The 27,162-nt window shown below is 41.2% G+C and overlaps 1 long non-coding RNA gene across 2 annotated transcripts in view; it reads left to right on the top strand.

Moving 5' to 3' along the window:
- The window catches only part of LOC149915648 (uncharacterized), a 220,976-nt gene that overhangs the window by 74,209 nt on the left and 119,605 nt on the right, over positions 1–27,162 (top strand). Inside the window, exon 3 of one of the 2 annotated variants that reach the window (XR_016471971.1) lies at positions 23,741–23,863. This is a non-coding gene — a long non-coding RNA (uncharacterized LOC149915648). The remainder of the gene's footprint in view (positions 1–23,740; positions 23,864–27,162) is intronic. The other variant, XR_016471972.1, reaches the window with a different exon arrangement.

Here is a 27,162-nt window from a genome sequence, read left to right on the forward strand (position 1 = left end):
GGTCACAGATTCTAGATGTTAGTCTATTGACTAAAAAGAGTCCATGAACACTTTAGTAATGGCCTTTGTGTTCTTTCTATTGGTCTGTCAAATGAAGCTTACAGATATATACATACAATTTATATATAATATGTATTTAAATCCACTTGAAAGAGCTAGGGTGAGTTACTTTTCCTTGTGAGAGGTGGAGTGCTTCCCATACAAAGGGCAAGATGTCCATCTGCTGTATTTCAGCATGACTTCATTAAGACATTCAGGCTGGGAACACTACTGCTCACATCCTGTGCTTACTGTGTTCCAGAAATAACCCATATATACTGAATGTGGTAAGGATGTTTCCATTGTAACTGGTGTCACGTTGCAGCTGGGATGCACCATACAGTATCATAGGGAAGTGTGGCTTTGCACAGGTTTTGAGAGATAATGAGAACATCTTTGCATGCTACTCCCTAAAATTGGGGTGGAGGGAATTACCACTTCATAGGTAGATTATAATCTCATTTTATGGGCATAAAATGAGATGATAATTCTGAAGCACTCCTTAAAAATAAGTCATTTAAGCATTTTCTATTAATTTAGAAAAATGAAAGTCCATATGGTTTCAGGTAGCAGAGGAGATTACTGTTAGTGAGCCCTTGCTGAAGGCAGAGGGTGGAAATCTCGTTGAGTTCTGATTCCTTTCCTACTTGTTCTTCTCCCCATCTTGCAGATCTTTTGTGGGTGAGCCAAATGTAATCAGGTTTGGCTCACTTGGAGGAATTAGGATGACTGAAAAGTATGCCAGATTTCAAAACAATTTCTAACAGTTTCTGTGATACTGTGTAAGCAACTGAAAATTGACATGTTGTGTTGTGCCCAAGTCAGCCAACTGCTGTCACTGAATAATTAGATTCTCTAGAAGAAGAGAGGGATTTTTTTCTCAACAAAATTATTAGAAAATAATGTGGTAGCTTTTTTTAATTGGGGATAAATGCGTATCTTTCCACTCTTAGAAACATCTATTTTTAATTGTTTGCATCTGTTACCCAGAAGTATCCTTCATGCACTTTTGTATGTAAAGCATAAATAAGTTCTTCGGGTGTTCTTATTCCAGTGTGTGTCATATATACATGGAGACATCATTGGTGCACGTGGTTAATATTCTTTGTCTAATATAAATGAATTATTCTTTTTAATTATTTTTATTTCATATGGAACATCGGTTCTATGAATTGAATTCTCCTATCAGACATAGGTCATGATCTAATTACGGCTTGATCTGTCATATAGTTATGACAATCATGAGGATAGAAATAGCGCCTGATTCCCCAGGAGTTTCTACCTCTGCAGGCCAGCTATGAGCTGGGAGAGAAGCGTTCTGCTTTGTTAGCCTTTATATCCTTTCCAGTCTTCTACTAGAAGTCTGAGTGCCTGCACGTTCAGTGGTGAAAAATCCATGCCCAATGAAATAAGGTGGTGCCACTGCCGGCAGAGACAGGTGAAAAATGGTGATTGGTACAACCACGCACAGACAGCGTGCTGTGCAGTTGTGCATAATCTTGTCTGGGGGGAAGGCCTGGAAGAAGGCATGGCTGAGAGCTCGGGGTATTGCTGCTGTGTCAGATGGAGCTTTTGCTGAGGACTTGAGGCTTACCTAAACTGTATTGCGGTAACAGGAAAAAAGAAATATATTTTTTTTTAATTACTCCAGTTTCATTCCTAAGTTATGTTCCTGGTTTTGAAAACTACTGAAAAGCACCACAATTGAAGGTTCTATTTCTCTTATTCCACACCTTATCTCATCCCACCTTCTCATCTATTCTTTCTACTTGAATGTACTGCTTCCAAGTTGTTGAGCCTCTTTTTTTGGTAAGAATTCTGAGTGATCTTTAAACCTATGCAAGTGGTCATTACGTGAACATCTGTAACAAGAAGGCTCAGTGCAAACACTTATTTTCTCATTAATTACTGTCTTATGATATTTTTTTGTCTATTGGTGGTTTTCCTGGTGGCCTAAACTTTGACAGACACTCCAGATCAGAAATACTCCAGAAAGGTGATGAGGGGTAACTTCAATCTGTTTTCTTTCTACGTTTCTACCCATATTTTTTGATCTTGCTGAATTTAGCTGCAGAATTCAGTTAATGGTACTGAAGGCATTGGCTGTAAGTCTTTCTCCCTTGAAAATCCCACCCCTCCTTGTACTTCTCTGGCACTATTGTAAGTGAGAGATAAATAATAAACAGCTTCTCCCAGGGCATCCAAACCTACATATATAAATCCATATTAAATCCAAGGTTAATGATTGCTTTTCTGTTTTATTGGCTGCAGGGAGCACTTTCTGAAGGAACTCCTGTCTAAGTGGTAACATGGCTTTCTTTGGAGATTGTTGAGCAAAATGAGGCATCAGTTGTGCTCATTTGGCCCACAAAACGCTGTGTGCCATGTAAAGGAGTAAAAGTCTCTTCGTACTCCTCACTGGGGAGGGGGAGGGAAAACCTGTTTCCCCCAAATACGGTGTATCTAACTTCCCTCATCTGACTCAGCTGTGCGGAGGACTGTGCTACTTATTGTACTTTGCAGTTATCCCTTCCCTGAGTGGAAGAAGCTTTAAATCATATGGGAGAACGGGGAAGGAAAAAGAGAAAACAAGCTTTTTGAACCCTGTAATGTAAATTTGCAGACAATTATTCATTATTAACTGCCTGAAGCATCACACCTCTCTCACCTTTGCTGCAATGTCTGAACATTAGGGTAAACAACACGCTGCTGTCTTATCATAATGCGGTCTGCTTCACTGCAGCAAGAACTTGTCAGAAACAGATTGTGATGTTGACTTCTCAATAGGGGGAAAAAAGGGCCTAAATTAGACTTCTATAAAAAGAATATTGCATATTTATTTCCACAATAACACCAAGGAAAAACGTTAGTCAAGAAGCAAGCAATTGGGTGAATAAATAAGCTTGTCTTTGTTCTCATCAATTAAGTTATTACATCAGTTGGAAAACCAGTGAATTATAATACAGATGTTTAATGAAACACTGCTGTGCCTATAAGTCAAACTCCTATTTTGTGGTGTGATTTTTGGCTGCATAGTTTTGTGTGTGTTAAACCGTATTTATTAGCTGATACCCATTATTATTTTGAGCAAGGTATAATTCAGTTGTCAGACTCCAGCTCTGGGAAGGAGATTTAATCAGTGAGATCCCGCTTTGCTGCTGAGCATAAAACAATGCGGGTTTCATGAAGCAATCACACCAGTGTGAAAAAATGGGATTAATTAGTATTGTACAAGAGCAGGCAGTGTGCTCATTAAAACCTTGTGAGCTGCCTCTTGATAAACTGCCACTTGATAGGGCCGCATTAATGTGACAAGGCAAAGACTTTATTTCCAAATCCTTTCTGATTATATCTCACTTTTAAGTTACCTGAATTGACTCTCTGAGGTTTTTGGAATACAAAGATCAAAATTGCAGAGAGAGATCCCCAAGACACCTGGACAAAGGAGCCATGCTCAGATAGCGGGGCTTCAAAAGACAACTTGTTTTTGAACTCCCATTCAAACATAAATCAATAGCTGTATGCCAAGGCAGCTCCAAAGGTGGCACATTTGCATTTACACTCAGCAGGTTGGGCAGGTACTTATTTGACAATTAGCAACTATCTAATGAAGCCCATATAGTTCTGTGTCTGTCTGCTTACCAAATGCTTCATGTGTTTGCCAATACCAAAAGTCTTATGAATATTCTTGCAGCCTCCAGTGTGCTCTGAGGGAAGGGGAGGAAAGGTGGGTATTCAAATCTGTACGTCTGTTCCTTGGAGTTGAGGTTGCCCTCTGAAGAACATGCAGTTAGACTTTTTTTTCAGGAATATTCACAAAATAAGAGTACAGATTCCTCCTAGTAGATTTTTCCTATGTGACAAACATAATAGGAGACATGCCTGAGTAGAAACAGTAAGTGTTGGATAGGATGTATTTCTGATCTTGTGTGTTATTTTCCTTTAGGCATAATGTTTTTTCTTCCTGAATTTGTAGTGGGTCTGATGATTTATTTGCACATAATGTTGGTTTTTCCCTTTCCTTTTGAGTTAGTGGCTATAATGAAATTATATCTGTGCTTCTAATAGTTAACCAAATCTATCAGTTGTTTCATGATGCGTAGGGGCTCCAAGATGCTGACTTACCATGTAGCTTTAGCTGACATTGTATGTAAGGCAATTGTAATGCAATACAGTTACCTGTCAGCATATATTTGTAGGTGTGGAAAATGCCACTCAGAACAGAGATCTCTTATTCCCTGAAGCTTTTTCCAACTATTTTATTTTTAAGCAAAAAGATCTTGTTAAATCTCAACGCCCTATTAAAGTAGAGCTGCCCACCACGAAGGCTGAGTATTCTGTTAGCAATTATAGGTAGTTTGCAGCTGTGCAGGTGAAGCTCCACCTATTCCACTAATGAAAGGCATCGGGCTGGAAGGAAGGTACCTGGGCTGGCTAGATACGGATGCATGCCATGCTTTACAAAGTGATGTGCTGCAATATTATTAATTTAAACCCGCAGATTTCATTGTTGTGATCTGGGCTACGTGATGCAATGCAAGATGACAGCCATTGAATTAATAGAAAATGGGATTCATCTCTTGAAATTTCACACAAAATAGAAGCAGGAGACAGACAAAATAGAAGGAGATGGATAGACAGACTGATAATACTGCTAATACTTCTGAATTTAAACTGAATGGGTGACATAATTTTAAAATACTAATGGTATTTATCAACAGTGTGATAGCAGGAGAAAATCGCACTCCCTCCCTCTCTCTCCCTTTCTCTTCCGTTGATTGCTTTGTTGAGCAAGTCAGTGAATATTTTACACTTTGTTTCTTTTATTTTAGCAAATGAACTGCCTCAAGCTAATGTACTGTAAGTGGAAATTTCAAGCACCAATGTCTACTGCATGATCCAATAATAGGACCCTTCTTCCTCTCCCTGCTCTATAACACTGTAGCAGCAAATTCCCCGATGCCTCCAGGTAGTCACAGCTCTGGCATGCTGTTATGAACTGTTCCTCTGGAGGAGGTTAGGTAGCTTGAATCAGTGGTTTCTCTAATGAACTGAGGTCAGAGAGAAAGTACTGTATGTAACGGCTGCATCTGGGTGTTACTTATGCCCTACATACTGCTCCATGGTTTTGGTTGCAATGGTGTTTTTACGTAACTTGTTAAGGCCATCTTAAAAAAACTGTTACTAAAATCTGTGTGAAGTGAGCTTTGCTGCTATTTATCACTCACTTTCTTGCAGCTTGGAGCCTGTTACGTAGTTTGAATCTGGCATGGGACAAGCATCAGGATGGGTTTAAAAGAACAACACAAAGATGGTGTAAAGATGGAAACCACACCCCTTCACTACCTGTGGTTATCTTTCCCTGGTGACAATATGGTGTAATGCTGAACTCCCTCCTCATATTTCTATTAGACTATTGTACCAGTATCTAAACTGGTACAAGATAACTAAAGATGCCTGAGATGTGCGAAGATAGCAACACTCAAGCTGTTTTCAGAGATGGATGTGGAAGCTGATTCCAGATTAATGGGATTACTGTGTAAACTCAAAGCATCTTTTATGTAGATGAGTCTCATGAATAAGAGCTGCTCAGTGGATCACCATGAGTCTTATTGGTCTTGTCCACAGTACTCTGATCACATTTCCATAGAAATAAGATCTCTGTAGTCTATTTCCCCAATAATTTCAGTGCAGATGGACCTTTTTTCTGGAAGGTGGCCTACTAACTGTTTACTTTGGATTCTATTACTTACAGCCAACTTACAGAACATCTGGTGACTACTTGTGCTTTTTACTGGCTCACAGGATTATCAGACTGATGCAACTCTTCCTGAAGTAAGCCATATTTTGGATTTAGTGAGGTAAAATTGTCAGTTCAGAACTTGGTTGCTGCACAGTTCATTTCTGAGCATGCTAAACAGCATTCTCAACAGCAGTGATGCCGGACAGAAAGCAATGGTTCAAAATGCTTGAATGCTTGTGGAATCAAGTTGAAATGGACTTCTAGAGGTCATCTAGTTTCCTTACAGAAGGTATCAGTTGACAGTTGGAAGTTGTAACATGCCCCAGAGATTAGATTAGCAGGAGTCTTTGAGTCTCATTAAGTGCTAGAACACTTTTCATATGGTATCAAGATGACCAAATCTATGAAGTTCACAGTAAGGACCCCAGAGAAACTTGCTCAGTTCCAAGCACTCCTGAGTACATCATGATGCATTTGGATAAACATTCCAAAATAAACTTCCCAAGCCCTGGATTATTTTTTTTTACCAGTTGGATTGGGATGATGTTGGTACAAACAGTCAAAATACTTGCTAGGCAATCAAAGTCTTCTCCTAAAAGCAAAACTACATTGCAGATCATCTGGACTCTGAATGGGGTTCACTCTGGTGTTTTGAGTAATGATATAGGGGCTGGTGATGTAATATACATTCTGGAACACTTTGTCCACATGTTATCAGAATGTCCACAGTGCAAGAGTTATGGGAAGTACATCGTCTCTTGACTGGTGTTCCTACAGAATATTACTCTGCCATAGGATTTCTTTATCTACTTTCTAGATGGGCTGACAATGACTCCCCAAATGCTTGAAGCCAATTTCAAAAGGATACTAAGAGCATTCTAATAGCTGAAGTTATTACTACTAAAGTGTAAATCAATGCTGCGTAGGTTCCAAGGAGGAAGAGCAAATCTGAATGAGCTTTGTCTTAACAGAGTACTTTAGACAAATTCTGTATATTGTATAATCATAGAACTATTTGAGTTGGAAGAGACCTTTAAGGGTCATCTGGTCTGACTCCCCTGCACAGAATTGTATGGGTTGGAAAGAACATCTGGAGGTTGAGTCCAGCCTCCCTGTTAAAAGCAGATCCCCTACAATAGGTTGTAAGGTTGCAATCCTTCTGTTTCCTAGCTTGTATTCATAATGGGAGTTACCATGACCCAGGTGCAGCACGTTGCACTTAGATTTGTTGAAGCTCATGTGGTTCACCTGGGCCCACTGCTCAGCCTGTTGAGGTCTCCATGCGTGGCATCCTATCCCTTGGGCATGTTGCCTGCACAACACAGCTTGGTGTCATCTTTGAACTTGCCAAGGATGCACTTTATCCCACTGTTGAAACATGGTGAAAGGTGTGAGTTTACTTAACTAAGAACAAACTGCACTGTTCCATTCTTTCTTAATCATTAACTGTGTTAGCTTTGCAAAATCTATAATGAGTGTAATCCTGTGCTGAGCTGTCAAACAGGACAAATATACAAGGAGGAAGAGGAAGGGCAGGATAATACAATGCTACACCCCTCATCTAATCCAACCTGTGGGTGCTGCACCCAGCACAGAAATGCCCAGTCCGTGCTGGCTCCCTCCCTTCTCTCTAGCTAGCCCTTCTCTCCCATCCTTTGGGCTGTGGTGTAATTCTATGCTACTATACTATCAAATACTTCACAATTTTAACAGTGATGAATAGGTCTGTCAGGCACTTTTGGTGGGAATTATGTTAACATGCACCAAAAATACGACTTGGGGTCATGGGCTGTGCCTACTTCTGGGGCGTAGGTTTCCTCATCCCTGATTTATGTACAGAAATCATATGACAGCTGCTTTAGTGAAAGTGAATGTAAATCTTATAATTTCTATTCATCTTGAGAACACTCTGCATTCTGAATAACGTGGATTCTTAGGGATTACCAGTGGAGGTCAGTTCTGGATGTCAGCCTGTATCTTTACCCATCTTTAGTTATCCAGAGATAATCAGATATTAGAGAAGGTTGGAAATTGGTCTTCTATTAATAATTTAAAAAAAGTGATAAAAGACTCTGATCTTGCCAGTGTCGTAAGTAATGTCACTTACTAAAGTGACTGGCACTAGCTGTAGGCTCAGATATGCCAATTATAATTAAAGCCATTATTTTCAAATACAGTTCAGTTTATTCCTAGTGAAAAGTAAAGAGAATTCTAGAGTGACAAGTCTCTCTTGAAAATGCAACTTACCAAGGAGGCTGTGGCTTTAGACTACCTGTAATAACTTGGTTTCAGGTATGCAATAAATGATTATATATAAACATACATTTAAAGGAATGTTAATCATCTTAACATACTGTGCACCATTAAAATATGCATACACCTGTCACAATTGCCTTGATAGAGCATAAGATGAATTTCACTTCTGGCTTGTAAGTCTGTTCTTAGACAAGTAGCCTTCATGCATCCATAGTATGGCTTTCAGATAGGTACCAAACTACCATTTTTATTGGAAATCTGATGCTTGCTTAGAGTTTTCTAGAAAAGATATCCTAAAAATAACACATTTTTGAGGATCAGACTCAAAGATGGATCTCAGAAATACATATATTTTTTTCAGACAGTTGTGGTCTAGTAACAGAATTATGGATAGAACTGAGGGTTTGATCATTTACTTACAGTAATGTGCAAATAATGTCTGTTTTTTGTAAAGCCATATAACACGTTGAGGCACCAGTCACCCCTGGCATTTTTTCCATTAAAATGAATGGAATCCTTGGTGATGACTGTAGGAGAGTGTAAAACACAGCCATGAAGTAGCTTCCTCAAGCAGCAATTCATTCCTGTGAAGGCAGCTTTGAACTAAGGACAGAAGCCATAGAAGGGGGAGACGTGCAATCTCCCAAGTGCTCCAAGCCCTCTACCCAAGGTTGTGTCCCAGCAGAGCAGGAGCTGTAGGTGTTTTGGGACCAATGGGGCTCGGGGGATGCAGCTTCTGTCATTGGCAACCTGGAACTGAAGGTTAGCTGACAGGTGATGGAACAGAAATGTTGTCACTGACCTTTGCCTGCTAATGAGAATGCCAGTCCTGCTCAGATCCGGTGGTAGTTGGATTTTTCTCTCATTCTGGCTTGCATGTAGATCCTCTTGCACACTTGTGCTCTCAGGCATATTTTCAAGTGCCTGCCCTGCTGCTGGCTGCCAGAGATTGCTCTGAGAGGAGAGTATGGTGCACTGATCTGAGGTCTGATGTTTAAAGAGGGGATGGATAAAATTCCTGCTTGCACTGCAGGTGACTGGGATCCAGGCAAGAAAAGTTGCTGCAGCTGAATATTTCCATTCTCCTGCACTGGGCAGCTGTTCTGTGCTATTGGCAGTCAAAATCTTGGCTTTGTTTTCTGCCCTGTAATCTTGTGTTGATGTCCTCTCTGTTTCCAAACCCTCTGCTCAAAGTGTTTCCATTTCAATATGATTAATAGCTATTGTGAGTGATCTCTATTAAGGACTCAAAGCTCAATTTCAAATATTTTTGTGGCACTTCTGGTGGGCCTTGCTGGGATAAATTAAGCCCATTTTTCCCCTGATTGCTTCATTGAATCTCTTTGTAACTTCACCTTGTATTCCTTTCTGTTCAATACTTTTCAAAGTACTGAGAGTTTAAAGAGGTACAATAAATCCCAGATCAGTTTTTAATGACCATGGTAAGCCTGCTTGTAATATGTCAGTAAGCTGAGCCTAAAAGCCAATGGGGAATAGGCCATTTCTGCCTTAGTAATTGCCTCCACAGAAAGATTTATAATGTCATTATCTGAATCTACAAGAAATAACTCATAGAACTGAAATACCCTAAAAAAATATTACAATTCCCTTAAAATCTAGTCATTCATAAATGCTAAATTGTGAAACTTTTTTTCAAGATGTTTTATGTTAAAAATAAAACCCAGTCAAAACATAAATGTGTTTTTGTTAATCAGATTCTTGGTTCTTTATCTGTTTTCTGTGCTGTGGTTTGTTGGGCAGAAGAATGGTGCAGAGCTCAGATCCAGCACGGTGCTTCTGAAAACACAGCCAGTACTGAGGAGCTGCAAAGAGAGAAAGCATTCCTGGTCATTTTTCTTTATTTGTGTGTGATTCTGGGGGGAAGAGGGTTAGTTAGCACTGCAATGAAATTAATTTCAGCAATAAAAATCACTCCCCCCTTCTCCTTCCACCCTTTTCCTGTGGAAAGCCACACTAAATGCCCTGATAAATGCACTGCGGTGCTGTTTTAAGCCGCTCCAGTCAGCTTCCTTTGCCCTCAGCGTTCCCCAATCAGAAGATATCATTCATTTCTTTCAGAAAGCAGGAAATGTACTCTTCAATTTGTCTGGTGTTTAATAAAGTGCTAGAATTACCATAGCTACCCTCATCTTCTGGTGCTTTAATACACTGTGAGATTGATGCTAATTCCAAGCAGGCTGTGTTCCTGGTGCAGGAGGTTTGTCCTGCTGCGGGGCACTGCTCTCATCCTGAGCTCCTCTTCGTTTCCCCGAAGAAATAAATGCTTTACTTTGTGCTCTTTCTTATATTTTGTTGTTTGCCCTGTGTCTGTGAGCTCAGTTGCACTTCGGAGTGTTTTTATTTCAGCTTTCTGACCATCTTATTAATTAATAGGTATTATTTGTGGGTGTCTCTGGAGAAGTGCAGCACTGCAGCCACTTCCATGCAGATTAAGAGGTTCCTAAAATCAGTGACAAGATTCCAACGTGATTCTCCTCTGAAGTTTGAATTAATTCTTTGGGGTCCAATATCTGCTTGTAGACTCTAAATTACAGAGGCTTAGACACTTCTAAACAGCTCTGTTATTAACTCAGGTGGGTCCAGGCTTTCATCCTATGGCCCACGCACTTCAGAGTACAGACAACTCTACAAGAAATAAATTATTACTCATTTCTGGTGGACATTATAAACTTTCAGGTTCTTTGCTTCAAAGAAATGATCTCCCTGAAACAGAGGTGATTTCCCAGTCAGAGCACTCTGCTCTTCATTATGTCATCTAAATCTAAGGTGTCTGTGGAAACAATGCTGGCACATTTATTTCCTGAATTTCAAAAGGATTTATAGGCAAACAAATGTGTGCTTCTGGTTTCTTATCAATATTAGTGGGGATATTCCTTTGCATAGAGAATAAAGTATATTGTGATGTACCCATCACCTGTGAGCCTTCTTGTATGGCTTGCTGCTTTACTTTTAAATCTTTCCCTGATTTCTGAGGCAGCATGATGTGCTCTTAGAGCTGAGCTCTGGGAAGGAGTCAATGGTAACTAAATGGAGCTGGAATTTTGGGATACTCTGGGGGGGGAAGGATGAGATCAGCAGAAATATTTTTCCTTGAGAATTGTAGCAGTGGAAGCCTAACCACAAGGATGGATGAAAGGATATCCAAACATCCTTCTGATCTTTCTGTTAGAAACTCATCCTTTAGGAATGGGGGTGAGACAAGAAACTGAGATTGCTTGGATTAGCCTCTGGTTATCCACTTGGTGCTGTGCTTTTCTGCTACTGTATGTAGCGAATGTTTCCTGACAGGCTAACTAGGAATAATAAAAGGATAAAGGACTCTGTGACATCCTGAATGTTACAATTGTTATTTCTGTCCTCTGACTGTGGTTTACCTTTGGCAGAGTCAGAGGTGAGTGTTCTCAGAGCCTGGGAAGAGGGGAGAGAACTGTTGGGATGTGTGAGCAGTGCTGTGCTCCTGCCTGGGGGGAGGCTGCTATGGTTTGTGGGAGCCTGCAGGTGTAGAGGTCTGAGAGGGCATGCCTGTTTGCAGGAGGGGTTTGGGAGGGGAAGGAAGAAAGGAGGGGAGACGGTAAGCGGGGAATATGTTATAAAAACTAATATCTTGATTTTAAAGAAGCTTAAGCTTTTTGTTTAAGCTTAAGCTATGTGGAACACGGCTGTATTTTATATCTAGCTTTCAGTTTTTTATGCAACTTTTACCTCTCAACAAAACTTGAGCTTGGATGCATTGCTCTGATGTTGGTTCATGTGTGCTGTATTCTAATGAAATAGAAGTATACAGGCCAAAAGAGAAATACTTAACAGGGGTGTTTACCAGAGGTGATGGGAACAGTGAGCTCAGAATATGCCAAGACGGAGTAGTTACAGAATCTGTCATCCACATAAATCAGCCACGCTCCCTCTGCGTTTGCCTCCCTAAAAAGGTTTTAGTCAATGATCACACAAATGCATTTTTATATTGCCTGTTTGCTTTTAGTTATGCAAATTTGTTCAAGGGAAACGATGCACTCAAAATGCTCTAAAAACTTAAAAACCTGCAGTTGTCTTGGTGTGAGAAGATGTGACACAGTTACTGCTCTCCAGCCAGATGTGGGTTATACTGGTTTGGGGCACAAGGCTGGCTCTAAGTGAAAGTGAAGCGGGGAGGAGTTGGTGGGAATGACAGCACTGTGCTCTTCAGGCATCAATTCCAGCAGCAACTTGTTACAGAAGTGAGTTAACTGCACTTACTGAAGTCTGCTCTCATCTCTGCAATGGTTCATTATTATTCAGTTAGTTTCCTGCAAGTAACGATGACAGTTAACTTTCTAGTGTGTCTGGGCCACTTTTGAGAGGGTAAATTAACAATCTAAGTAACTTGGATCTAGCAGTGCTGGTCAAGCAATGACTAAACTGCTTTGAAAAAATGGAGATTCTCCTTCTGTGGGTAAATGGCATCCTTCATTGCTGGGGCATGCAGCAAGCAGCTGCCACCGTAGGGTGATGGTATACTTGAAAAAGAAATGACTGCTGTATGGTCTGTCAGTGCTTTAGACATATATATAGGAAAAAAACTTGTTAGGCTTGGTGACTTTAAGATTAGGCATAAAGCTTTCAGTCAGAATTGTGTGTATTTATTTGCCCTTCACACTTGTCTTTCACAGCTGTCACTACAGTGGATTCACTGAACCAAACTGAGTGCATCTCCCTCCATGTCTGGGGATGCAGGTGGGGGCAGGTTTGGGGAGAATTCTCTGCCCACTCTCTGAAGAGGCACACATCCATAGGAGCATGGATTTAGCATCAGGCTGAGCTTGCTGGTGTAGGCACACCTCCATACATCACCAGCATTGAAAGGCAAACTTAGAAGCACATCCGGAGGCTTATGTTAATTGCTGAGCTTATGCTTTGGCTTGCAAAGGACGTGGCATTTCCCACAAGCACTAAATTAACACAGAAATACTGAAGAAGAATGTAAAAATCAAAAACCTGAACGTGATAGTGATTTTATAGAGTTCTGTGTTGCCTTAAATCCACTGCAGAGCTCCTGGTGATGTCAATGGGCAGTATATGGGCCATCATTTGTCAGACCATTTAAATTCAGTGGCTTAGCACTTCGTTTTTTGGAAAACATCCTGCACAGCTTGATTTACAGCCCTGTAGAGCTAATTAAAGTCACTCGTTAAAAAGGTATCTTTTATTATAATTGCTAAATATTTTCTTGTGTGGTTAGTGGGTTTCACCTTAAAGTGATCTATGTATGCTGGCTCTTTTCCCAAGCTCTTGGGTAAGAACCACTGCCTGGTGGATTTGTACTGAAGTGACAGAGGCTTTGCAGGGCTTTGTGTTTTCACGTGCTTTCTTCCATCACAGAGGGATAGCAACGCATTCTTGGGGATGGTGTAGAGCTTGGAAACCTGGCTTTCTCTCCCAGTTACCAGTTTCCTCTTTGAAGCGGGTGAAGCTGTTTAGTGCCTTCCATCTCACAACAGCTGGAATTATACCGATCTTTCATAATATGTTCTGAGAGTCCTTCATAAAATCATTACACAAGTTTCTAGCCAGCTGATGTTCGTAGGATTTAATTTACCAAGTGCAGTGAATCTGGTCTTACAAATAACAAAAGAAAAACATTGCTGTAGTGACGTACAGAATCTCTGTACCTATGTTCTGTCCTGGGAACCTCTATGCTTCCTCCATCTTTATTCTTAGAAGCAGTGATACTTCTGTGCTGTGTTGTGCTCACAGCTAGATTCATGGAAGACAACGTGAACTTACAAGAAGCCACAAGATAATTCTATGTGCAGTGACTTATTGCAGCTCTTTGAAGTTCAGTATATTTTTCTCAATGATCTGCCCAGATGTAAGTGATGTCCTGCTCAGCAAGGTGCAGCAGCTCTGTGTGTTCCGAATATCAAAATCAGCAGCTCCTGGTTTTCATTGTCCCTGTCATCCCTTGCTCTGGCTTGTGCTGCATGGTGCTGCTTTGCTCTCAGAGGAACATCTCTCCTGTGGCAGTGCTGCCCTTATGAGTGCTTGCCCTTTCCTCCCTGCCACGGCTGCCACGAGTGGCACAGCTGTGAGTGGCACCACAGAACAGGTCAAATTTATAAGATATTAAAAAGGAGGAGGAGTTGATTATCACAGATATCGTGTGAGTGATATACTGCTTGTGCTATGTGGGTGGAGAAAGGCTAGGCAGGGGCAATCAGAAGATGACTAAGCTTTATGAAGGAGGGGAAGAAATCGTGAGTGCAGTGCCTGCCTGGAGAGCACAGCGTCGGTCCGGTCTGCTAGTGCTGTGCTGGAGGGGTCTGTGGGATTGTGGCACGGTCTGAAGGGCAGTCATGGGGGAAGGAAACCAGCGTGTTTGACAGGCAGGACTGACTGGGTTTGAGCAGGATTTGTGTCAGGAGGCATCCTTGGGAAAGCGATGCTGTGGCTGAGGTGACATTTTTAACTCAACTCTTGACTTGAGCCTGCAGTCAGCCCACAGCGTCGTCTTTGGAGTAAGATACTGCTTTGCTAGCAGAACAAAAGAACCATTAATGACACCAATTAACCAGTGTAATTCTCATTTACACCTCTTTATTACCTTCCACACACAGTATGTGATACATTATACATCCCATTAATTGTTAACATACACGCAAGTCAAGATCTTTTATTATACTGGGTCATCTATCATTGATACAGAGAGATAGATATTTTATAGCTGAGCCAACTAACACTACTGTAGAGCAGAATCTATGACCATTTTCCCATCAAACCTGATTGTGTTATTAAGCCCTTTAGAGGTGCTTAGTGTGTGATTTGACCTCCTCCCAGCAGGTATCTTACAGAGGGGAGCAAAAATGTGGAATATGGGATAAGCTTTTCTTATTTTGGAAGTTTTGTTTTTGAGATTAGTTTTTACCACTTCACAATTCGGATGAAGAATTGTTCTGTTGCACTGTAAATTCAAACTTTCTAATGAGCATTGCAGTCGTTCATGAGAATATCGGGGAATTAGTGAAGAGGCAACACTGAAGGGGAATACAGGGGAGTTGTGGGATCCAGCCTGAGCGTGGCGGCACTCAGAAAACTGCTTCACTGGCTTTTCTAAATCCAGCTTCCATTATCCATATTCCTTAATTAGAGCAAATGAATACTAATTATTCATGGCTAGTATTTTATCAAAATGAGTGGCAGCAGCAGTTGGAGTCGTTGCCCGTTAGATTTGTATCTGTTATGCACAGTGTTGATGCATTCCCTTCATGTATGCTATCCCAGTGTGCGTTTACAGTGGAAGTGATTTGAGGCTAATGCCGTGTCAGTAAACAATTAAACACTGCTGACTGAGCAACTGGTGACCCTAAACAGAGAGCACCCAGTGTTAGAGGGAGAAGAAGGTTTGCATTAGCATGTAGCCCTTTCTATAAGTAAGTGCTAAGCCACAGTCAGCTTCACAGGAGCATGCTGCGTGAGGAAGCCCACAAAGTTCTGCTGGCCTTCGTTCTCTTTGGCAGGATTTTGTGGTTAGTCAACATTTAAAGTATAATTGATGCTTTTACCTAACAAAACTATTGTAGCTGCTGACTTTGCTGGAAAGAGGGAATTAAAAATGCTACTACAATACGCAGAGTAACCAATACACTTGGCCCTTCCTGATACGTCAGTATGTACTGATCTATTTAACATGTGATTATGAAAATGTTAATAAACTGAAATTATTATAAAAATAAACTCTCAGGTAGAAAAGTCTGTGAGGGCTGCTCCAAAAGTAATGCCTCCTTGTTGTTTATGATGTGGTTGTCAGCATCAGTGCTTTGCAGGGCTGAGCTGTTGGTGCCCGGATTGCTCTGCATGCAAAGCCTGCTTGGAGACTCCTGCCCTCCATACTGAAATGCATTGTGAGCCTTCACCTAACTTGCTGAGCTCTCTTAACTTCAGTTCCCTTCCATTCCCAACTGTGTCATATCTTTCAATTATTTTGCAAATTATTCTTATTTTTCCAATTTAAAGATCACAGGATATATTGTAATGAATTGAGGCAATGAAATCAAACCGTAATAAAAGTAGTGTAAGAACAGAAAGCTTAAACCTGGGCAGATCAAATTATTCTTTGGTTTTTGTGTTTTTGTTTTTGTTTTTTTTGCTCAGATCTAGTCCCTAGAAAGCAGAGATGCCAACAGCTCTGCAGTGCTGTTCCCAGAAGGATGGGTTGTGATGTAACGTGGCTCCCAGAAGCTCTGAGCACAGGAGTGGCAGCCCTGTCCTCCCTCTAACTTGCTTGTAATGGCTTTTGTATTTTAGGGGTAGAGATCGTAGATATCAGTCAGTAAATCCTTGCAGAGCTGAAAACAGCCGGACTTGCAGTCTCCATATCCTCTGTGCTGCTGAACAGCACCTTCCCCAGCTGTGGGAAGAACCTGGATTGACTGATTTGTCTCCCTTATACCTCAGTCTCCCTTGTAATGGAGATTTCAGACTACCATGGCAGAGGCAGCAAGGAGCTGTTTGTGTTTGCTGCTGGTCAGCTTGCAGTGTGTTAGAAAATGCATGTGGGACAGGCAGAGCTGCTGCAGCCTCTGAAAGCTCTGTGAGCTGCTGGGGAACTGCAGCCAGGTGGGCTGCTGGCTTTGCTGGGAAGCAGAGTGGCCTGGAATGCTGTTGTTCTCCAGAAATTGCTGTGAGATCCTTCATATTTGCTTTTTCTGTTTTTCTTTTGAAGCAACCTTCTACAATTTGCTGATTGATAATTGAAGTGCGTGCTTTTAAACAAAGCATGGAATAAAGCTTTTGTGTCGCTGTTACATCAGTATATATGAAGTCTGTTAGCAGTATTTTTTCTCCTTTTTTAACATCTATATCATCAATCCAAACCATGCTCAGTATCATCTTTTGTAGCTTCCTATGCCCATTGATAGTTATGTGGGAGTCAAGATTAGTTCTTTTAAATTATGTAATAGCTTCGCAAAGAGGAGAATAGGTTAGTAATGTGTCATTTGAGATTTTGATAAAAACCTAATGGGAAATTGGTCTGTGAGCCAACTTGAATGAGCTCGAAACATAATATGAACAAAGATCAGCAAAGCTCCTCAGGTTGCCCAGAAGTATTAAGTGTTTCATTTGTGAAATCCCCAAAGTCTGCCAAGAAGTGAAAGCTTGGCATGGTGCAGAAGGTGCTAAGGCAGGGTTAGCACAGATGGAAGCCAAAGAACTGAGAACACTTTTTTGTCCCCATCTGATGAATCTTGAGACTCCATTTTTGCAGGTAGATTCCAAAATAAGGTAGCAGGTGGTGCATTTAAGGATTTCAAAGCAAACCTGCAGTTTGACTGAAGAAGTGATAAAATCCCGTAACGACCTGCATTTGCAGCAGGATCCTTCAGCCACTCTTGATATCCCGTTTCCCCACAGAAGATTTTCAGCAGAGGCAGTAGCCCTGAGCCCTGTGGGTGTGGGGTTCTCAGCATGTGGTCAGCATCACTTTGGGCACTTCACAAAATCTGAGCAGCCCATGATGTAATCAGCCTAAAATACAACTCATGTCAGGTGGGAAACAAGGCAACCATGAGAAGTGCAAACAAAGAGATCTGCTTCTCATCTAGTTAGATAGGGGGTATCAAGAAGAAACATGGGTTAAGAATGAATGTGCAGAGTTTAAAATCTATGATGGTTGTTTGGAGAGAAGGAATAGATATGGATTCAACACAAACAGTGCTACTGTACTGGTAAAAATATATATATATATTCTTTCCAATCAATTGATTATGGTTTTCATAGGTAGAACCACAGCTTTTCCAGCTGGTTTGTGTAGGTGAGCTTTCTCGTATGTGAGAGAACCCCTGAAGTCTAATAGAAACCTTTTAAGTAAATCTTGCAAAGCTCTAATCTCTCAAAAGCTCCTGTGTTCTTCTCTGTTCTTATTTAATTTTTAATAAGAACAATTCTATGCAGCTCAAAAGCATGGCTCAATTAAGGAATATTCCTACCAGGCATCTTTGAAATCTTGGGAGGTTTTTCTTTTCGTTTTTTTGTATTACCCCTGTGCATCTCAGTTTTGGTTGGCTGGAGTTTAGAGAAGGGGTTTCTCTTTAATTGCAAGCTCTGCTTCACACTGTTATTTACAAGTAGACCAAGGAACTTTCAAAGTCTCATCTTCTATGCTGGAAGGAAACCACTGAACACATTAGTGCTGTATTCCAAAGTTGCAAAAAGGATCTTTGATGTAATTCCCCAGACATCTGTCCGAAAAGTATCTCTAGGTCATGAGAAGTAATTAAAAAAAAAAAAAGGTATGAATCAAAATTTTAAGCCCAGGTATTTTGTAGTAATCAAATCTTAACTGCTTTGTGGTTCACTTTTATTTTTATAGTGTGTGGCATTCTTCTTGCTGCTCTGGTTAAGCTTGGATCAGCACTTCCATTATAAAATGCTGCTTTCAGGGGTTTATAACTTAACTGCAAGAACTTCCTCTGTGTTTAAGATGGCATCCTGACCTGACTGGAAAACATGTTTGTATCAAATACATGTCTGCCAATATGCATAAGAATTTTTTGAATCCTATTTTGTGCCTTTAGAGCACATCATAATGGTAGTGTTTCATCAGAGTACGTGTTGTTAATGATGAGAGAAGTGATGGGTGCCTGCAGCATCCTGCACAGTGCTGTGGCAGCCTTCATTTTCTGGTCCAGCACTTGCTGAAGGCAGCCCAGCTTCTCGCAGCTGGGACAGAAGGAGGTCTGAGATGCAGACTCTTCTCTATTTCTGATCTCCCTCGGCTTTCTTTTCTCCAGCTTCCACACAGAATGGACAAGAAAATGTTTCAGGTGGCTATTGGTTCCTTGTACTTAAGTTCATATGCAATTTATAGTTGTTTCAACTTCACGTAATTGCCAAATTTGATGTTCTCTCTATTAAAAGGGCTGTGGAACTTTCAGTGCGTTGCAGTCTGTCTTTGCTTCCTACATTTGGGCAGAGTTGAGCTGGGTGGTTCCTTTCTGTGCCATGGTTTCGATGGTTACATGTCAGCGCTGACCTGGTGTCTATAAAATGCCTTGATGTGTTACCCAGAGCATGAAAATATAAAAACATACGCATTTACCTGTGGCAGAGCAGTTCTGCTCTGTAAAAAGGAAGCAGTATACTTCTTACAGCGTTACAGAAATCTTTTCTTTGAAGAGAAGTGACTTTTTGCAAGGAGGGGGAGTCTGAATGCCATCTTCTAACCTGAACTCCACAAAATTCAGAGAGATGAATGATTTATCCCTGTTGGGTCTGTGGTGTGAGGATATCTCCTCAGGAGCTGATGGGAAAAGTGCTGTGGGCATTGATCTGAGCTCAAAAATGTTTGGCCTCTGTTGTTCATTGCCACGCTGTTTCATAAAGCTTTCTGGCTGTGTTTCTTTGTCATTTTCTGCTGTTTGTTGTTGGATTTTGTTTTTTTCCAAAACTTGAAGGTAAATGGCAAAATGCCACAAACCATGGAAATTTAATGTTCTGCATTCCATTTTATTGCATACTTGTATCTTAATGAGAAGCAGCTCCAGAAATTATCTTCCCAGCCCTTAAGTTCTTAGAGCAAACTTCTCTAAGCTGGGATCAAATCTTGCCATTTGTGCATGTCTTTTAAGGACAGTGGCCAGGTGTGATGCTCTTGTTTTATGCATGACAAGAATCATAAATTCAATGTTTGTCAGGCTCTTTTTGACATCTTTGAAGAAAAAATGACAAAGCTAAGAGGCACATAAATGTGGGATGCCTTTGTAGTGTTCTGTAGGAAAAGTGAATTCCTGAGCCAAAGAGACTGATAGCCTGGATACCACATCACCACCCATCCAGTTCCCTCAAAAGCATCTCCTGTGTTTTGAAGGAAGTCTGCCAAGATTTCAGAAGAGCCAAGAGGTGGAAGGAAGTAAATGCCAGAACTGGACGAATTAGGAGCGCTATCAAGTCTTAAAGACCTCAGAGTTGTGGTTTGTAGTAGCAAACTCTCAACTTCACAGATACCTGCACTTTCTTAGATGTTGTTCCCGTGAGATTTACACAGAAGAATGTTATGTAGGGATTTTTTTGTGGAATTTGGAGATGCCGTGTGATTGGTGTGCTGTTGTTTTCCATGTCCACCCCTGGGCTGTGCACCTGTAGCTGGTGGAATGGTTCTGGGCCAGGAACTTCTGAGAGGCACTCATTGCTCCTACTTTGCAAAGCAACCCACTGGAAAAAACAAATTCCTGGTGATGCTGATGGACTTGAAGTTGTTCTGCAGTAACATAGGAATACTACATGCTTAGTTTGGGGGGAGGGTGGATTTTTTCTTTTTTTTTCCAATCATCTATTTAATGTAACAGGGTACTGACTGGGGGAAAGAAATAAGAGACCCCCTGCAGGAGAGGTCTGTTATAGACCATCTTATCACAAACCATTTAGTTGTAAGGGCCAATGCCAAAGCATTAATCTAACTGAGAATGAGGAAAAGTCATCAATCTGACAAAGCTACATTTAAGTGGGCTGGGAAGAGGAGCACAGGCCATCAGGACTGCTCTGACAAATCTTAAAAAGGCTTCTCAAAAGAGGGAGAGCGAAACAGGAGACACTTCTGGGAAGTTTGAAGAAAGCAGGCAGACTGTTTTGTTTCCTCATCAGAGTGTTTAGGTACCACAGAAATCTATTTTTTTCTTTAAAGTTTATTCTCTGCTCTTTAACCAGTGATGTTATGAATGTCGCCTGCTAATCACGCTCCACTTGCCAAAGGCTCTTGAAGAGAAGATCCTTGAGCAAACTGCAGAGAGCTGTCTGTGCATTGTTGTGTCAGCCCAGCACAAGTCCGGTCCTGGAGCAGTTGGGAAATATCTTCTGAGCCAGAGCAGCAGCCGGCATCCCCAGTGCTGGCAGCCTGTGGTGATGGTTGCTACCTTAAGGACACCTCGTGCTCTAAGCCTTCGTTTGCCATGTGCTCAGAGCATCAAACAGTGACAGGTGCCTCAAAGTGAATTTTTAGAAGTGATCTGGTTTTAAAAGTTTGACAGAATTTAACTCCTTCCAGTGACATTTGTAACGAGTCTCTTACAAGGACTGAAAACTATTCTCAGTAATTTGCAATTAAGAAATAAACTTGTGGTTCTGTAGTACCACCCCCTCTATTTTGCTTGCTCTAAAAGAATATTTATGACACCAGGAAAAGGAGCCAGAAGCCTTTCTGTCATTAGTGAATAATGCCATATGACTCCCTTGTGGTACAAATGCCAGATTATGCAATGCAGCGTAGTTATTGTCTCTAAATATAGCATTGTTTGGTGTAGAAGTGTCGTTGGAATAACAAATTTTCTCTTATGGACGTTAATATTATACTTTAATAAGGCCAAAATAACTGCAACAAATCTCAGATTTAGCTAAAGGGCATGCATTGTAAATTCAAGTTTGTTACTCTCACTTTCATAACTCACTGGAACGGTCTGCTTGGTGACCCTGATTTACTTATCCTTGTCTTATTAGAAGTAGCACGAGTACACTGTAGTATTTTGCACTGAAGTGGCAAAACCTTGTACTTAGCACTGTGTAAAACCTTCCCTTTGTTTAATACTTTCTGTCAGACTACCACATTCCTTCTGCATAATGGAAACAGCACCCACAGCTAGTGGGCTGCAAATTGCAGAGCAGTTCATCACTCAAGGCTCTCCAGCATATGATAGTACTGCAAATATTTATATTAGCAGCTTTTGTGCTTGACTGTAAAGATTAGAGATCTTAAGGGAGTACTGAAGGAATTACAGCCCCAAGCAGTGGGGGGGCATATGTAGGGTGGATATTTCCTGTATATTAAAAAAAAAAAAAAAAGCATCTTTTATCTTGGAGAGAAGGGAAGGAGCATCCTCTAAAATCCTTTCCAGCTACAAGAGTCAGTCTCTTTGTGCGCTGTTGTGCATACAGGGCTTTGCTCTGGTTCACTGTTTGGTTGGGGTCTATGGATTTGTTTGCTGGCTGAAGTGTGGTGGAAGGTGACCTTGACTCAAACTGATGGTATTTTGGTGGGGAAGTGAAGGCATCTTCTGTTCCTGGTGTTCTGTGCTGACTATTTTGTGTTGGGTTTTTTGTGTGGTTTGTCTTTTTGGTACAGGCAGCATAGTACTAACATCATCCACTGTTGTCTGCACAAGTATGAACTCTTCGTTAGGAGGTAATGCACTTCAAAAGAGCACCTTGGGTCCTGAATTTTATACTACTTAGAGAAAATCAAGGAGGAAGAGAAGCTCATTTGCTATTTCAGATGCATGTGGTTAGACTTGATGGGGAGGGGACAATGCCTGACTTTGTGACAAAGTGCTGGTATTCGTGGCCATCCTTTTATGGGATGTATGAAATGTATGGATGCTCAGTTCTGGGGTAACTGTCCCTCTTCTCAGACCTATCCGAGGATGGGGCTTACCTCTGACAGCCATTCATGAGCCATTTGCTGTACATGTAACAGCTATCAGATGCCACAGGAGAATGAAAAATTCCCACTTTAACAAACACTATTGTAACTTTCACCCCTTTATGATGTGCAGAAAGATATCTAAGCAATGTTGCCAGCTTTTTCTCTGCACAAAGTCTGACACCCTTCTCTGGGGATCTCAGCTTTTCATGAAGCTGTCCTTTCCATGAGTTGTCACAACAGGTACACTGTCCCACGTGAACCTGCTGGTCTGCCCATCACGGCTTGGAGAGGCTGTAGGACCAAGGTTGATGTGCTATGTATGAGTCCTGCTCTTTAAAATAATCGAACAAAACGGTCTATTAATAGCATAGGATTTTTGATGATGGGCTATTTTTAATGTTGAAACAGATAAATGCTGTCCTTGAGACCACATGCACCCAAAGTTCATGAAAAATGCAAGCATTTGTGGAGTGGGTTTTTAAAGTCAGGTTTTTAATACCTGGTTCGTCAGATGAAAAGAATCTCCTAAAATTGAGGGCTGACCATATAAGATGCAGCAAAAAGAATTCCAGAGGAAATGTGTTTAAAAAAAAAAAAGTGCAGCCACACCTGGAAATGCAGCTGTAGTGCAGGCAGGAGCCTGTGGGTAGAGGAGAGAGCCGTGGCTGTAGTTAGAGGACAGAAAAATAATCATCTTCAAGTATCTTACATCATCTTAACCTCCTGTTAGACCTTCCCTGCAGGAGAAGTGCAGAATAACACGAGGAAACATGAGTAGCTAAAACAGAACTTCTTTTGTTGTAATGAATTTGTATAGTCTGTCTAGAAATGTCTCCTGTTTTCCTCTGAACATGAAGATAAAAAATCTTTGGAAGATCTTCAGATTTATCTTGCTCATACCTGGATGGGCACATGTTTATCTACAGGAGCTAATAAATGGGTTATAAAACTGACGGGAAACTTTTATAACATATACACACAACTTGGTGTAGTGGCAGAATTGAGCAGAAAATGGACAAGTGTGCAGGTGCACGTGTGTTCCTGTGTTAAGACTGAGTAGGAAAGAATCCAGGTATAAAATTTCAAAGTATTTTAAGTTCTTAAGGCTTGGAGAAAACGTGACAACTGATAGATTTTGTTTTCTATATCGTTTTGTTGCATCTGGGAGACAGAAAAATAGCAGGTGAGAATATTAACGCTCACTGCCAGCATCTCTGAACTTCAAGCAATTGTCTTTCATAATGAGACTGTAGCTGTTCTCTGGGAATGGCATCCTGCTCATGTGCTCATTTCTTCAGCAGAGGCTTTGGAAGCAGCTCTGCAGGATGTCCTGGGACCAGTGTGACACAACTGGGAGTACCAGCTAGCTGAAAAACTCGCTTCAGAAGCACTCGGCCATGGCCTGCTGAGGAACTGGAGAGGTAAGCGAAGTGGGTTCCTGTGGATCCAGTTGTGTTTCATTGAAGATCTGTGTGATGGATGGGAGAGAGTGCTTACTGCTGTTCCAGAGGGGACAAACTGGAAGGGTTATGATTACGCTGGAAGACAGAATTAGAATTCAAAGTGATACGAGTAGGAGAAATAAGCTGAAGGAAAGGATGCGGTTCAGGAAAGGCAGATTCAATGTCCTACACCTCAGTGAGAACAACCAACAGACCAAAAACAAGATGGGGGCGTCAGCTTAGTAGCTGGTTCTGCAAGTGAAAGAAATGAGCATAAAGTGGACGTGAGACACCCATGCCATTCTCTGGGAAGTAACCAAAAGGGGGGAAATAGTGCTCCTTGTTGCTGCTCCTGGGTGTACTTTTTGAAAGGTAAGATAAACCATTGCTTTTGGCTGGTGTGAATCACCCACTTTGTTTCCATTGGCTACACTGCTTTCCAAGTCCTCTTACGAAATGAAGTTTGGCTCTGGAACTGGATTTTAATATAATAGCTGATAATTTAATGACCTACAATAACACTTGTAATTACATGCATTAAGAGGAAGGCAAGTTCAGCTCATGCTTCTGGGTTTTAGAAGGGCATTGGAGAGCAATAATCTTTGTAAGAGCCATTATGTTCTCGTGTTCAGATTGATGCTCAGGGTCTGGGCAGCAGCAGCCCTGGCTGAGTGCAGGGAGCAGCCTGAGCCCCCTTGGCTGCTCTTCAGGCTGCCCCAGCCACACCTGGCCTGGTGGGTTTTCCTCCTATGAATGTGCCTGCTTTCCTGGGTACATCCTCTGAACAGGACACAGCTGCCTTTCTCTCGTTATCAGGAGCTTGAAGCACTGATGATATGGTGTAAATTATAAGAGTCTGGATTAGTGTGTGTAGAAGAGCATGCGTGGCATTAGATAACAGTGCTTCGTGACCTGTGTGCTGGAAAAGCAGGGCCAACTCCAAGTTATTTTAAGTTCTAATTTAGTGTTCCAAATGAGTACGAAGCTATTTTGGAATATCAATATATTTTTTAATTTAAACAAATCTAACTATACTAAATTAAAGATTTATTTAGCGAACTTAGTAATGTTAAATGCTTAAATATTTTAGATGTCCGAGATAAACATAATAAAATGACTGTTTAATCTACAAATTAATCCAAAAAAATAAATTGCATTTTAATTACATTGATAATGATCAAGCCCAAGTATGATTGGCATATCCCTTCCCTGAGACAGCCGAAAGGCAGAGAAGCAAACAAGGCCAGATTCACTTTCCTCCTTACACCACTGTAGAGGTTTTGAATAATTCCCTTTAGTACGTACACCTCTGGTGTATAATAATCTGGCTGAGTAGAATATGGCTGTGTTGCTGAAGCTGGTCCAGCACATCCTTATGCTGAAGATGACTCCAATAATGAAAATCTGTCTTGCAAATGACTCATTGTAAGAAGACTGTGCTGAAGATGTTGAAAATCAGGATGATGCATGTGAAAATGAAATTAATCAATATGAAGATGAGGATCAGCAGTCTATCACGGCAGAACTGTTTGATAATAATGAAACTGAGGAAACAGGCACTGCTAGGGAAACAAATGAAATTGCAAGAAATAGTAGTGATAATAATGAGTTAGTAGCTATTTCCAGAAAGAGAAGAGACTGAGTTTGCAGACAAAGAAAGGCATGCTAGGATGCTCTGATACTTGCAACAGTTTTCCATGCCCAGATTTTTTGAAAAGTCAGTGCTGTAAATACACACACAGAAATATTCAGGATTATTCGATCTCTGTCTGTAGTTGCTCCGTTTGTGCATGGAAGTAATTGTCAGGCTGGGTAATTTCTTATGCTAACAGATGCTTGAGCAGCTCAGCTGATGAATCAAGCCTTGGTGCTGGAGTGGAACACTGCACATACAAATGGGCTCATTCTGTCACAACTCTTTTTGTCCCCAAACTTAGCAAGATGTTCTACTAGAGCTAGTTGTGAATCTGGTATGATGGAAGGATGGAGAAGTGTCCATCCTTGCTAACAGGTTAAAGCAATGCTGGAAGTTATGAACTGTCAGGTCTGTCCAATAAATTGGTTCCTTCACAAGGAGATGCAGCTGTTCCAGTTGCTCCCTGTTAGCTTCTGAGCCCACAGCTGTGTTTGTAGACTTTTCCTGTTCCCTACAGTGGATTTTTTTGTGGTGTTTCTCAGAAGCTTCACCACATCAGTGCTTATTGATAGCTCTGTTTGAACCCTGGCTCCCAAATAAAGCATCACTCTTGTTTTAACCTTAGCAGCCTTTGATACATGCATAGTTAAGTCGCCACTCATTAGCACAGCTTGGTGCACCCATTAGGTGTAGCCCTTTCTGCTTGGGCTGCAAACAGAAAGCCACTTGAAGAGGGTAGAACAGAGACCAAGGCATCCACAAGTGATGCCTTCTTACAGATTACAGAACTCATGCATGTGCTGTGCAGTTGTGTACTGACTGACACATTGCAGTGGCTCCTTGGACACCTGGGATAGATTATTTTTTAATGTGTTGTATAAATCTAAATATGCATCACAGAAAGCACAGATAAGTGATTGGTGGCAGAGCTTGAGGAGCGCTGAATTCTATTCCAACTGAAATTCATTTGTTGATCGGGGAGGACTGGGGAAGGGATTTTGGAGGTGTGAATCCCAGGATACTCCCAAGGCCACCACTCATCACACCAGTTCTCTGCAATGCGTTGTTTTCTATCCTTTCTCTCTTTCTCTAATAAATTAGGAAAAGTGATTTTAATTCATACAGAATCTGAGGTAACAGTTAGAAAAGAACAATTCAGAACTGCTTTGGAGACAGATGTGGCAGAAAAGCATTTGGAGGACAGCAAAGAAATGGGCAATAAAAGCTCTGCAGTCTGTTCAGCATCCCAAACTGCAGCTTCTGTCACTCATCACTGCAGCACCTAAGACCCTCACTGTGTTCAGTATGTGCATTTTTCATTTGGTTTCCAAAGTCGGGAAAGTCCTGATATTTCCATTTAGGAGACATAGAACAGAGAGAGAAAGGGAGGGCTGGAGTTCTTAGTCATGTAAGCATCTGGTGGCACATTGCACGTGTGGAATCTTATGTACTGTATAAAGAATCTCCACATTTTGGAGTTGAATCCAGATCAAATGTCTGATAGGTGGTTCCTTAATATCTGAGACAATTAAGTTTCCCACAGTAGCTGAAAAGGGCTTTTCAGTTATGTGGGGTGACCCAACATTGTTACCTAGCCATGCCTGCAGGTCAGAGCCTGCCTTACCATAGGATTACTGGGTGA

Source organism: Phasianus colchicus, chromosome 17 (genome assembly GCF_987193195.1).
Source record: "Phasianus colchicus chromosome 17, bPhaCol1.hap1.1, whole genome shotgun sequence".
Lineage (NCBI taxonomy): Eukaryota > Metazoa > Chordata > Aves > Galliformes > Phasianidae > Phasianus > Phasianus colchicus.